At 36.7% G+C, this 14,715-nt stretch overlaps 1 protein-coding gene across 1 annotated transcript in view; it reads left to right on the forward strand.

The window, feature by feature from the left end:
- The window catches only part of LOC102481074 (ectodysplasin-A-like), a 456,842-nt gene that overhangs the window by 63,391 nt on the left and 378,736 nt on the right, over positions 1-14,715 (forward strand). The window lies entirely within an intron of this gene.

Below are 14,715 nucleotides of genomic sequence, written 5' to 3' on the forward strand. Positions count from 1 at the left end.
ACAAAAAACCTTTCAAAAAAAAAAAAAAAAGAAGAAGAAAAGAAAAAAGAAATAACCATTACAGCATCTGCTGGTTCGTCTCCTGGCATTTTTTGGGGGGGTGGGTTGGTTGTTTTTCCAGTTCTCTGTGGTGTATTGTTAGGTTGTCTATTTGCCACATTTTCATCTTTTTCTTAAGTTCACTAATTGCTATGAACTTCCTTCTTATGACTGTTTTTACTCTGTCCCATAGAATATGGAAACTTGTGTACTCATTGTCGTTGGTTTCAATGTATGTTTTGATTTCAGTCTTAATTTCTTCAGTGATTGTGAAGTTATTCAGGGTATATTGCTTAATTTCCATATATTTGTGTATTTCTGAGTTTTTTCCCTGTAATTAATATTAAGTTTAATGCACCATGGTTAGAGAAGATGCTGGGTATAGTTTCTATGTCTTTGAATTTGTGAAAGCTTGTTTGGTTTTTTTGTTTTGTTTTTTGGGTTTTTTTTGAGAGTTTTTTGCTATAGGGCGCATGTGCTCTCCAGAAAGATAGAGAGACAGAAAGCAAGAAATCACCCCCCAGGAGAGATGGCCACGCCGCAATCCCTTCTCCTCCATTCTCCTCTTGGGATCTTGGGCATGCATGCACACACGCCCGGCGTGAGTTTTAAGCCACTGGGTCTGGGACTCGAACCAAGGTCGACTACATGGGAGTCCAGCAACATAGCCATTATGCTAACTGCCGGTCCCTGAAAGCTTGTTTTGTGTCCTATCATGTGGTCAGTCTTTGAAAAGGTTCCATGTAGGACTGAGAAAAATATATGTTTTTGTGGTTGGGTGGGAAGTTGTATAGATATCTGCCAAGTCTATTTCGTTTATGGTGTCATTTAGATTCTGTATCTCTTTGCTTATTTTGATAAGATGATCTGGCCAAAGGAGATACTGGAGTATTTAGATCCCCTGTGATTAGTGTGTTGCAGTCGATCTCTTAGCAGAACAAAGCATCTCTTCAACCATAGACAGCACAAAAGAATTCATAGAAATGTAACAAAAAGAATTCAGAATATTCATGGTGACAGAGATGAAGAAATATTTCCAGGATTTGAAGGAGGACATAAACACCATAAAAAAGAATCAATCCAAAATTCTAGAGATAAAGACAATAATACAGAAAATCGAAACCTCCCTCTAAAGTATTAATAGCAGATTGGACCACGTAGAAGACAGAATCTCTGAGCTGGAAGACAGCCTTTGATGATCTGTCCAAATGATCATGTTCTAGATCTGTCCAAAGGAGATAATGGGGTATTGAGATCACCAGTGATTAGTGTGTTGCAGTATATCTCTCCCTTTAGACCCAGCAGGCTTTCTTTCATGTATCTGGGTGTTCCCAGGTTAGGTGCATAGATATTTATCAGTGTTATATTTGCTTGGTGAATTAGCCATTATAGTACCATATAATGCCCTTCTTTGTCTCTTACATTTTTTTTGTCTTAAAGTCTATTTTGTCTGATATCAGTATCGGGATTCCAGCCTTTTGTCTTCCTTTGCATGAAATATGTTTTTCCAGCCCTTCACATTCAGTCTATGCACGTCTTGTGTTAACCATTTTCTTGTTTTTTTTTCCCCCCTCTTACTTCTATTTCTTTTTAGCTTTCCTAATATAGTACTCCCTTCATTTCTTATTGAAGAGCAGGTTTAGTATAAGACAATTCTTTCAGTTTTTGTCTGAGAATGATTTTATTCGTTCTTTCCATTTGAAGAATAATTTTACTGGATAAAATATTCTTGGTTGAAATTGTTTTTCTTTTAGTGTTTTGAACATGTCTTCTCATTCTTTTCTTGCCTACATTGTTTTGATTGAGAGGTCTGATGTTAGCCTAATACTTTTGTAAATTACTTGATGTTTCTCTTTTGCCATTTTTAGAATCTTGTCTTTGCCTGTGATTTTTTTTTTCCAATCTAGCTATAATATGCTGTGGAGAGGATCTTCTAACATTGAGTCTCTTTGGAGTCTTTTGTATTTCTTGGGTCTGGATGTTTGAATGCTTCTCTAGATTTGGTAAGTTTTCTGCAAGTATTTCATGGAATAGATCTATTCCCTTGTCTGATTCGTCACCTTCTGGAATACCTATTATTTGGATATTTGGGCATTTAATAGTATCTTGTTATTTCCCATATGTTGTCCTCAGTTTTTTTCTTTAATTTTGTATTGTTTTTGATGGTTTTATGAGGTTTGAGTCAGTCTTCCTGCCTCAGTTTGTCTCACTCACTGCTGCTGCTTCCTGCTCCATTGTGCAGGCTTGGGGGATTCATGGTAGTAAAGGGATTTGGGAGGGGCCTTTCCTGGGTGTGCCTGGGGCAGTCTGAAGGCAGTGGGAGGTCTGAGGAAGTCTTCCTGCCTCAATTTGTCTTCTTCATTTTATTTTTTAAGAGAGATTATTGTCATAGGTCATGTTTGCTTACCGGAGAAACAGAGACAGTGAGACAGAAAGCAAGAAATCCACCCACCCACCCCATGGGGATGGCTACACCGCAATCTCTTTTCCTTCATTCTCCTGTCAGGGTTTGGGGCACGCACATACATGCATCCAGTGTGGGTTGAAGCCACCAGGTCTGGGACTCAAACCACAGCTGACTATGTGGGGCTCCAGTGATGTAACCATTATGCCATCTGCTGTTCCCCCTCAATTTGTCTTCTTAATATGGTATTAGATTGGGCTTTCATGTATCTTACTGAGATTTTTTGCAACAGTATTCGTCAAGGATATTGGTCCATAGATTCCTTTTATTTGTTATGTCCTTTTATAGTTTTGGTATCAAGGTGATGGAGGCTTTATAGAATGAATTTGGTAGAGTTCCTTCCTTTTAGATCTTTAGAAATAGTTTAAGCAGAATTGGGGCTAGCTCTTCTTTAAAAGTATTATAGAATTCAGAACTGAAGCCATTTTGACCTGGACTTTTCTTTGTGGAGACCATTACTGATCGAACATCTTTGTTAGTTATTGGTCTATTCAGGTTTCCTATTTTATCCTGATTCAACCTAGGTAACTTGTATGTGTCCAGAAATTTGTCTCTCTCATCTGTTAACAGGTTTTCTTATTTGTTGGCATATAGTTACTCATAGTATTCTCTCATAAAAAATTGGGATAGCTTATATACCAGCTTTATTACTTTCTTTATTAGTTTAACTAAGAGTTTGTCAATTTTATTTTCTCAAAACACCAGCTTTTTCTTTCATTGATTTTTTGTATAGTTCTTTTTTTCTGTATTTCATTTATTTCAGCTCTAAACTTTTCTATTGCTTTTCTTCTGTTCTTGTTGCTTTTCCAGTTCCTCAAGATCCAATGTTATTTCTTTACCACCTTTCCAGTGTGTGTGTGTGTGTGTGTGTGTGAGAGAGAGAGAGAGAGAGAGAGAGAGAGAGAGAACACTAATGGCTATGAATTTCCTATTGCCTTCATTGTTTCCTATAGGTTATGGAGAGTGGTGTATTTATTGTCATTGGTTTCTATGAATCTTTTGATTTCAGCCTTAATTTCTTCAGCAGTTTGGAAGTTGTTCGGAAATAGGTTGTTTATTAATAGTTTCTATGTTTTTGTGTATTTTGAGGTCTCTTTCTGTGATAGATTTCAAGTTTAATTTCATTGTGGTCAGAGAAGATGCTGAATATAATTTCTATACTTATAAATTTGTAGAGGCTTGTTATGTGGTCAATGTTTTTAAATGTTCTATTTGTATATGAGAACAAAGTGTGTTTTGTAGTTGCTGGGTGAAATGTTCTATATCTGTCTGTCAGGTATATTTGGTTTATGGTATCAAATAGCTCCTGTATACCTTTATTTATTTTTTTGTCTAGATGACCTATCCAGTGGTGACAGTGGGGTACTGAAATTTCCAACATTTAGTGTGTTACAATTTGTATCTCTCTTTGGATCTAGCAGTCTTTCTTTTACATATTTGGGTGCCCTAGCGTTGGGTGCACTAAAATTTATAATTGTTATATCTTCTTGATAAATCATTCCTTTTAAAAATATGTAGTTTTTTTTGTCTCTTTGATCTTTTTCATTTTAACATCTTTTTTGTTTGATATCAATATTGTGACTCTTCCCTGTTTTTCATTTCTGATTGTATGATATAACTTTTTCCAGACCTTCACTTTCAGTCTGTGTATCTTTGTCAATGAGGTGTGTTTCTTGTTAGCAACATATAAACTGTTCCTGTTTTATTCTTTTACCAATTGAGTAGATCTGTCTTTTAGTTGGGGAATTTAGTCCATTAACATTCAATGTTATTATCAATATGTGCTGAGTTATACCTGTCATTTAGTTTCTTTATCTCTCTCTCTCTTTTGTAGTTTTATTATGTTTTCTTCTATTTATCTCCATTTAGTTTTCCAGGTGCAGTATTTCCTGTAGAACTGGTTTACTTCTGGTGAATACTTTCAGCTTTTGTTTATTTGGGAATTATTTTATTTTTCCTTACTATTTGAAGGATAATATTACAGGGAACAGTATTCTTGGATGAAATTGTTTTTCTTTTGGAACTTTAAATATGTCTTTGCATTCTTTCCTTGTTTGAATTGTTTCCATTGAGAAATTTGATGTTAGTCTAATGGGGTAACCTTTGTAAGTAATTTGATGTTTCTCTCTTGCTATTTTTAGAACATTGTCTTTGATTTTTTTATGTTTGGCTGTGATGTGCCTTGGAAAGGATTTTCTTATGTTAAATCTATTTGGTGTTCTTTGTATTTTCTCTATTTGGATTTCCATATGCCTCTCTAAATTTGGAAAGTTTTCAGCTAATCTATCATGAAAGAGATTTTCTAAGCCCATAGCCATCTCTTCATCTTCTGGAACTCCCATCATGCAAATATTCAGCCATTTAATGGTGTCTAGGATTTCCTGGGTTTTTTTCTCATTGTTATTTTATATTCTTTTCAGTTACTTGTACTAAGTTAGAAGTTTTATCTTGAAGTACAGAGTTTCCTTCTTCTGCATGGTCCAATCTGCTGTCAACACTTTTAAGGGAGGTTTTGGTTTCCTGCAAGTTTTTAATTTTAATCTTCAGAAGTTCCGTTTGATTATTTTTCAGAGTACCTGTATGGAGTTCTTCCTTCATGTCATGAAAAGATTTTTCTCATCTCCTGAAATTGTCTGTTTTTTCTTGTATATGTATATTCTCAGTATATTATAAATATACTGAATTATTTTTCTGACATATCTGTTATTTCTTGTGTTCCATCCATTGTTGGTGAGGAGTTATTGTGTTCCTTTGGGGGAGGAACTATTTACTGATTTTCTCATATTTCTTGGGACTCTGATGTGATTTTTAGTCATCTGATAATGTACTTATGTCTTGCTACTTCTTTGGAGTAGGTTTCTGTAACTGTGTGCTTGTGTACGTCCCCATGGTGTGAACTGCTCTGTACTAGTATCCCTCTTCTATTGTGGGTAGCCATGGAGGCATCCACAGTGGGAGTTTTGTGTTCAGATTTAAAGAGATTAATTTCTCTCCTTTATCACCTGGAGTGAGTATAGGGAGAGAATTCTTCCACAGTCTCACTGTATTCAGTTTTTGGCTCTTGTGTACCCAAATCTTTCTTGTCCCAATGTGGTTGGGGGCTGATGTGATATAAGGAAGTAGCTTATATGAAATCACTGCATATGGTGCACAGGCTGAGGCAGCCCCTCCTCCCACACTCTAAAATGGGAAGGGGTTTTGGTGATCAGGTTAGGCTAGGCAGCCCTGCTTTCCTTTTGCTCCTGGATAGGTGGAGGTTAGGGCAGCACCAGAACAGTAAAAGTTGCCTCTCCTACCTTTTCACTCTGTGAGTACAGAAACCGTAGTGGTAGTCTTGAAGTGACACAACATCATTTTCTGAAAAGGATGGATCTGGCAATAATACTAGAGGTTTGAGAAGATTAGAGAACATTTGAAAAAGTTGTGGCAGAAAGTGAAAAAGGAAAACACAATAAGAGTGGTGGGCAGTGTTTAGGGCCCTACCGTAGGTAGTGATTTTGATTTTATGTATTCAAACCTATCTGCTTGTTGTGTGATTGCCCTGCAGCTGGCTACTTGATACAGGTGAAGTGAAAGTGGATAGTAGGAATGACCAGTAGTTGGAATTTGGTTAGATAGGTTCAAATACATTATCATCATAAATAACAAAAACATAGTGAGACAAGAAGTTTTTGTGCTTTTGTCAAGAGTTTTACAGCAGTGATACAAACCAAAAATAGATAAAGTAAATTAAGAAAATTCTGATGCATAGGGAGGGATAAAATGGAGGAGGCGATCGCTGTGAACTAAAACAATGATGAAGGGCATAGCTGAATTAGCAACCTGGAAGGTTGTGGTCAGAGAATGTCATTTTTGAGTTAGTGATTTTGAGTAGTAAATGGTGATGGTAACTTCCAAGGTGTGGGGAATAGGTGGCTAATAGAAGGATACCATTGGAGATGAGTAGTTTCAGAAATTGAGAGGTCAGCATATTAGATATGCTACAACATACTTTTGTTAATTTATCATCCTTTCAGGTAGTAATAAAAATAGACCCACACTCAGGTAATATTTATTCCATTTAAAAAATATTCAGAAGCAAAGATATTGGGGTGAGGTGAATGGATTCTATAGTGAGGCAATTCATGGGCACTAATGATATTCAGCAACTATTTCTTTCATGATTAGTAGTTTTACTATGAAATTTGTTGTCTGAATCAAGCTGTTTTTTTAGGTAGAGGACTGAGATCTTTATTAGTGTTCACAAGAGACATGTTTAAATGTCAGCTCTAGGACAACTATTTTAGGGTATTCAAAGTCTATTCTCCAAGGAATTTGAAGAGTTCTTAGAATGGATATCTTAAATTAGCTGTTGCAGTAAGAAAGATGTGTGAATTTTCACTATCTACATCTCTGCTCCTCTTCTCTTTGTCTTCTGACATGCTCAGGTTTCTTCTAAAAACATCTTCTCGGGAACCAGCAGTTAGCGTAATGGCTATGTCGCTGGACTCCCACGTAGTCAACCGTGGTTCGCCTCCCGGACCCGGTGGCTTAAAACTCACGCCAGGCGTGTGTGCGTGCATGCCCAAGATCCCGAGAGGAGAATGGAGGAGAAGGGATTGTGGCGTGACCATCCTCCCTGGGGGGTGATTTCTCGCTTTCTGTCTCTATGTCTCTCTCTGTCTGTCTGGCGAGCGCACACGCCCTATAACGAAAATCTCTCCAAAAAAAAATCTTCTCAAATTCTCCTCTCTCCTCAAACTACCTTTTCAATTCTCTTTTTCCTTTCATTGCTATAAATATTTACATTTCTCTTTATTTATTGGAAACAGCTCATTTTCATTGAAAAATATTTGAAGGCAATGAGCCATAATCCTACCATCATAATATATAGCTTTTGCATTGGGGGGTATACTTTTCTCTGTTTCTATATATGTATATAAATAATTTTCCCATAGTTTGAATCACAAACTGTAAGTCTTATGAGGATAGAAGGCCTTTCTGTTTTGTCTGTCACTGTTTTTCTAGTGTGTGCCTATGTATTTAGAAGAAGTTCCAAAATTAAAGGTCAGATAAATGAATGATGTATATGTTTTATTTTGAGTATTTTTAATATAGCAAGCATTTCCCTTTTTATTCATATTCTTTATAATATTCAAAAAGTATTTCATTGCTTTAATATTTCATAAATTACTATTTTCCTATAGTTGGATATTTCAAGGAGTTTCCGTTTTGCGAAAGAATATGAGGGTTTTTGTTCTGGTGAACTTATATGAAAAAACTATATATCTATCTTCTTTCTTCATGTACTAACTACTTCCTAAGTACCTTAGAATTTGGCTCCTGCCTTTACCACTTCAATGAAACGCCTCTCTCAAAGGTCAGACATGGCTTCCTATTTATACCAATTTCATGCTCTGAGTTATTTCTTTTTTTTTTTTTCCCTTTTGGAGAGGTTTTGCTATAGGGCGCATGCGCTCACCACAAAGACAGAGAGAGGCAGAGAGAAAGCAAGAAATCACCCCCTAGGGGGATGGCCACGCCTCAATCCCTTCTCCTCCATTCTCCTGTTGAGATTTTGGGCACATGCACCCAGCTTGAGTTTAAGCCACTGGATCCGGGACTCAAACTGTGGTCGACTACATGTGAGTCCAGCGACATAGCCATTACGATAACTGCTGGTCACTTGTTCTGAGTTTTAAGAATCGTCTTGAGTTCTCCTGTGACATTTGATGCAATTTACCAACACTTTCTTGAAACTCTCTTCTCTTGGCTTCATGGCATGCCATTGTTTTGGTTCTCTTTATGCATCTCTGATTGGTAATCTTCCTTGATTCCCCTAAATGTAACCTTTCTCAAGGCTCTATCCTATCACCTTCAGTATTATTATTGCTATACAGTTGACCCTTGAACAATGCCTGGGTTGGGGAACAGTCAGATACCCTGTATAACTTTTGACTTCCAAAAAATAAACTGCTAATCACCTACTATTGGACATAAGTCTTACCAATAACATAAAGTCATTTAACTCATAGTTTGTTATGTAATATACATTATATACTGTATTATTACAGTAAAGTAAGCTAGAGAAAGAAAATGTTATTTAAATATCATAAGGAAGAGAAAATACATTTATAGTATTTATTGAAATATAATCTGTATGTAAGCATATCTGGAGTTTATAGATTCAATAGTATTAATAACCTCAAAACCATTATCTTAATCTCTGACCTCTTTCTTAACCTTCATACTTGCATCGATTGATCTACCAGTGTCCCATACCATATACTCATAATGTCTAAAAATGAATTAATATCCACCTTCCAAATCAGTTCCCTCCAACTTTTGTTTTGAAGAATGTAACTACCATTCCTAGAATCTGGACACCATGGAAACATTTTGATACTTTCTCCTTCCTTGCTCCATCTATTCTCTCAGTCCAATTCCCTATTATATGAATTATATTTATTGAGAATTACCATGTGTCAGATTCTATTAATGGCACCAAAGATAGCAGTGAACACAATAGACAAAAATCCTAGTCACCATGGAGTTTATATTTTAGTGGAAGAAGAAACACAAGCAGATAAATAAATTATATATAATGTCAGATGATGAAGAGTTACATGGAAAAAAATGTGTTAAGTAGATAGATGGACAGGGTGTATATGTATGCATAATTTTAAATTGTATAGTCCAGGGAAGCTAAATGAAAAGTTGATATTTGAGCAAAGATTTTAATGTGGTCAGGAGAGAGTCAGGCAGATATTTTAGAGGATGAGGAAACATTTCAGGCCTAAAGACTAGCAAGTGTAAAGTGAGGTGGAGGAGAACATACATGTTCCAAAAATAGCAAAGTTGCCAGTGTGATGGATGCAAAATCAGTAAATGGAAGAGTAGGAGGAGGTAAGGTCAGAGAGGTATGGGGAAAGGGCCAAATAATGTAGGACTTTGTATATCACTGTAAGGGCTTTGGCTTTGTGCTGTGAGTTAAATGGGAGGTCAGTGGAGGGTTTTGAGCAAAAGAGTGAACTGATTTGAATTATTTTATTAGAATAACAACTCTGGCAATTACATTGAGACTAGACAGTAAAGCAAGGGAAGCAGGGAGTAAACAGACTTTTACAGTAAGCCAGACAAGAGTTGATGATGGCTTGGACCAGGGTAGTGGTGGTGAAAGTGGTGAAAAATTGTTGCATTCTGGACCAGCTAGTGGTCTGGTGGTTATGGTGACTGGATCCCACATGGCTAGCTGAGTGGTTTGAGTCCTGGATCCAGCAGCTTGAGAAACACTGAGTGTATGTATGCCAAAAACCCAAACAGGAGAGAGAAATGAGAGAACATGACCATCCCTCATGGATGGGGATACTCTCTCACTTAACCTCACTCTGTCTCTCTCCTGTAAACACACATGCCCTCTGGCCAAAAAAACCAAGAACTGTTGGATTCTGGATTTGCTGTTAATTAGATAATGGAAATTGAGAGGAAAGGTTTTGGCCTGAACTGGAAGAATGAGTTTTTCAATTACTGTTTTTTTTTTTCCTTCGTGTGTGTGCGTGTGTGTGTGTGTGTGTGTGTGTGTTGAGTCCAGCGACATAGCCATTACGATAACTGCTGGTCACTTGTTCTGAGTTTTAAGAATCGTCTTGAGTTCTCCTGTGACATTTGATGCAATTTACCAACACTTTCTTGAAACTCTCTTCTCTTGGCTTCATGGCATGCCATTGTTTTGGTTCTCTTTATGCATCTCTGATTGGTAATCTTCCTTGATTCCCCTAAATGTAACCTTTCTCAAGGCTCTATCCTATCACCTTCAGTATTATTATTGCTATACAGTTGACCCTTGAACAATGCCTGGGTTGGGGAACAGTCAGAAATCCTGTATAACTTTTGACTTCCAAAAAATAAACTGCTAATCACCTACTATTGGACATAAGTCTTACCAATAACATAAAGTCATTTAACTCATAGTTTGTTATGTAATATACATTATATACTGTATTATTACAGTAAAGTAAGCTAGAGAAAGAAAATGTTATTTAAATATCATAAGGAAGAGAAAATACATTTATAGTATTTATTGAAATATAATCTGTATGTAAGCATATCTGGAGTTTATAGATTCAATAGTATTAATAACCTCAAAACCATTATCTTAATCTCTGACCTCTTTCTTAACCTTCATACTTGCATCGATTGATCTACCAGTGTCCCATACCATATACTCATAATGTCTAAAAATGAATTAATATCCACCTTCCAAATCAGTTCCCTCCAACTTTTGTTTTGAAGAATGTAACTACCATTCCTAGAATCTGGACACCATGGAAACATTTTGATACTTTCTCCTTCCTTGCTCCATCTATTCTCTCAGTCCAATTCCCTATTATATGAATTATATTTATTGAGAATTACCATGTGTCAGATTCTATTAATGGCACCAAAGATAGCAGTGAACACAATAGACAAAAATCCTAGTCACCATGGAGTTTATATTTTAGTGGAAGAAGAAACACAAGCAGATAAATAAATTATATATAATGTCAGATGATGAAGAGTTACATGGAAAAAAATGTGTTAAGTAGATAGATGGACAGGGTGTATATGTATGCATAATTTTAAATTGTATAGTCCAGGGAAGCTAAATGAAAAGTTGATATTTGAGCAAAGATTTTAATGTGGTCAGGAGAGAGTCAGGCAGATATGGTAGAGGATGAGGAAACATTTCAGGCCTAAAGACTAGCAAGTGTAAAGTGAGGTGGAGGAGAACATACATGTTCCAAAAATAGCAAAGTTGCCAGTGTGATGGATGCAAAATCAGTAAATGGAAGAGTAGGAGGAGGTAAGGTCAGAGAGGTATGGGGAAAGGGCCAAATAATGTAGGACTTTGTATATCACTGTAAGGGCTTTGGCTTTGTGCTGTGAGTTAAATGGGAGGTCAGTGGAGGGTTTTGAGCAAAAGAGTGAACTGATTTGAATTATTTTATTAGAATAACAACTCTGGCAATTACATTGAGACTAGACAGTAAAGCAAGGGAAGCAGGGAGTAAACAGACTTTTACAGTAAGCCAGACAAGAGTTGATGATGGCTTGGACCAGGGTAGTGGTGGTGAAAGTGGTGAAAAATTGTTGCATTCTGGACCAGCTAGTGGTCTGGTGGTTATGGTGACTGGATCCCACATGGCTAGCTGAGTGGTTTGAGTCCTGGATCCAGCAGCTTGAGAAACACTGAGTGTATGTATGCCAAAAACCCAAACAGGAGAGAGAAATGAGAGAACATGACCATCCCTCATGGATGGGGATACTCTCTCACTTAACCTCACTCTGTCTCTCTCCTGTAAACACACATGCCCTCTGGCCAAAAAAACCAAGAACTGTTGGATTCTGGATTTGCTGTTAATTAGATAATGGAAATTGAGAGGAAAGGTTTTGGCCTGAACTGGAAGAATGAGTTTTTCAATTACTGTTTTTTTTTTTCCTTCGTGTGTGTGCGTGTGTGTGTGTGTGTGTGTGTGTGTTTAATATCTCATTTCTTGGGACTCCCATATCTATTCTATCCTATTCTATTTCTTAATTACTTTTCACCTGGGACGTGTCAATAGTCTTGATTAATGTTCAGTGGTTGATCTGATCTCCCCCGCCTCTCTCCTCACTCCATTTTACACTTTATAAAATGAAGATTATATATTTATGCTCAAGTCTTCAGTGGTTTCCAGTTGCACTTAATTCAGTAGGCTGAATCCTCCATTTTGCATTCAAGGCATTCTAAAATGTGGGTCCAAACTATTTCTTCAGTTAAATTCCTTGCTATTCTCTTATGTATTCCAGATAAAATGGCTTGCTACTCCTTAAATTTATTATTTATTGATACCTGACATCATGCTTATTTGGTATCGTATGATAGTTAAGAAAACAGATTCTGGGGACCGGCATTTAACGTAATGGCTATGTCACTGAACTCCCATGTAGCCGACCATAGTTCGAGTCCCGGACCCAGTGGCTTAAACTCACGCAGGGAGTGTGTGCGTGTGTGCCCAAGATCCTGAGAGGAGAATGGAGGAGAAGGGATTACGGCGTGGCCATCCCCCCTGGGGGTGATTTCTCTCTTTCTATCTCTCTGTCTCTCTCTGTCTTTCTGGCGAGCGCACATGCCCTATAGCAAAAACCTCTGCAAAAAAATAAATAAATAAATAAAAAATAACTAAATAAAAAAGAATACAGACTCCGTAGCTGGATACCTCAGGTTTGAATATGGTTCCATTTCTTACTTTGCCTTCAGGCAGTTTATTTAATCTCTGTACCTCAGTTTTCTCCTATAAAGTAGGGATAATAGTAATCTACTTCATAGACGTGATCTTTTAAAAGTATTTATTTAATTTTTAAATTTATCATTACTAGTTTTCAAATTGCTACAAGGCAATGCAGTCACCAGACACGCACACACACACACACACACACACACACACACACACATACACACACACACAGAGGTAAAGTGAGAAAAAAAGCTGCTAGGTCCAGGACTTGAACCATGGTGGGACATGTGGGAGTTCAGCACCCTAAACACCACACCACCTCTCGGCCCCTAAAGCAAGTATTTTATCTGTAGTACTCTTCTGTTGAGGTAGTGTCAGAAGCTTTCCATTGCCTAAAGAAATAAAGCTCAGATGCCTTAGTGTGCTGGGCCATGTTCTTTCTAGGCTAGCCCTGACCATCTCTTTAGCTTAAACAGTTTTGGCTGCTGTTCTCAGAACAGAGACTACATTATTCATATCCTGTGTATTTTCCCAGGCTTCCTGCTACACAATGAGACACCAACCTCTCTCTCATCAATACTTCAGAAAGCAAAAAACATGTTTTTTGTCCATCCAACTTTTACCCGGACATGTACATGACCACACTTGCCATGTTATATGTTAATTATTCATGTTCATGTTTGTGTACTTGGTGTGGGAAGGCAGGACTGCTGGAACGTAGTCTTTTTATTATTTTTTAAAATCCTAGGGCAGCAGAAAGTCCAGTTCATAAAAACTCAGTAGATGGTGGGCCGGCAGGTGGCATGGTAGAAAGTACATAGAGGTGTTTTGAGAATTAAATGAATTTATGTAAAATACTTAAAACAGTGTCTGACACATGCTAAGTGCCCTAAGGTGTTAGCTATTATTGTTATTATTTCTGTTTTCTCTCTTTCTGTCTCTCTCCCCACTATAACATAAGGTCCATGAGAGCAGCAATTTTTGTCTGTTTTGTTTACTGTTCTATCCCCAGTGCTTACAAGAGTGTCTGACATATAATAAACACTCAGTAAATATTCATAGAAAGAATGATTGATAATTTCTCAGCCTGACATGCCTACTGCTGCTGCCTTTTCCTGCTCTATTTATTAATTTTTCCCCAGTCTGAACACACTGTATATTCGTCCAATCAAAGATTTACCATGCATATTTTCATCAACAGTTTTCCATTTTTATGTCTCTTAAATATTTTGCTTCTTTTTTTCTCCTTGATTCCCTCCCTTAAGAACCTATCCAACCTATGACTCTCATCATGAATATCATTTATTCCATGGAATGCTTTGTAATTTTCTAATCTTTCTCCCCAAACTAAGTTTAATCTCAGTTTCTTTGAACTACCATAAAATTTTGTTTATTCTTTTCTTACACCCCTTACATTTTTGCATTTCATCCTACTCATTTGTATCTAATCTAGCTTATTAGATATTAAGCTCTTAAAGCACGGACTGTGTCTTGCTCATTTTTATATTCCCTGCAGTGCTAATATAATGAACTTGAACATGGTAGATGCTCAATAAATATTTGCTGATTGAATTGAATTTGTTCTCCTATTTATATATTTAATTTTATGTGAATTTTCAGATAGCTAAGTCACGCTTTCAAGGTATTAAATTATGCAATTTATTTCTTAGGCATCCTAAGTGTTTGAGCTTAGAAAGACTACACTTTTTTGTGATCTGCAGTTGCATAAGAAGTAAATTTGTTGCAACCAACCCTTGTTTCAACTAAGACTTCCAGATCATAAAATTGTTCTGTGTATGTGATCATAAAAGGGAAAGTTGATCAAATATGGTACTCTAAAGCTGGAATTCAGTGATTTAGAAATCTTAACCAAGAAACAAGATTTAGAAAAGGGCTTTATACAAATAAAATATTAGTTACAAAATTCATGCACTTAAGCTTATTCACTTGATAGGGTGAGCTTTTCAAATCCTCACT

The sequence above is a fragment of the Tupaia chinensis genome, unplaced genomic scaffold (assembly GCF_000334495.1).
Source record: "Tupaia chinensis unplaced genomic scaffold, TupChi_1.0 Scaffold138500_1, whole genome shotgun sequence".
Taxonomy (NCBI): domain Eukaryota; kingdom Metazoa; phylum Chordata; class Mammalia; order Scandentia; family Tupaiidae; genus Tupaia; species Tupaia belangeri.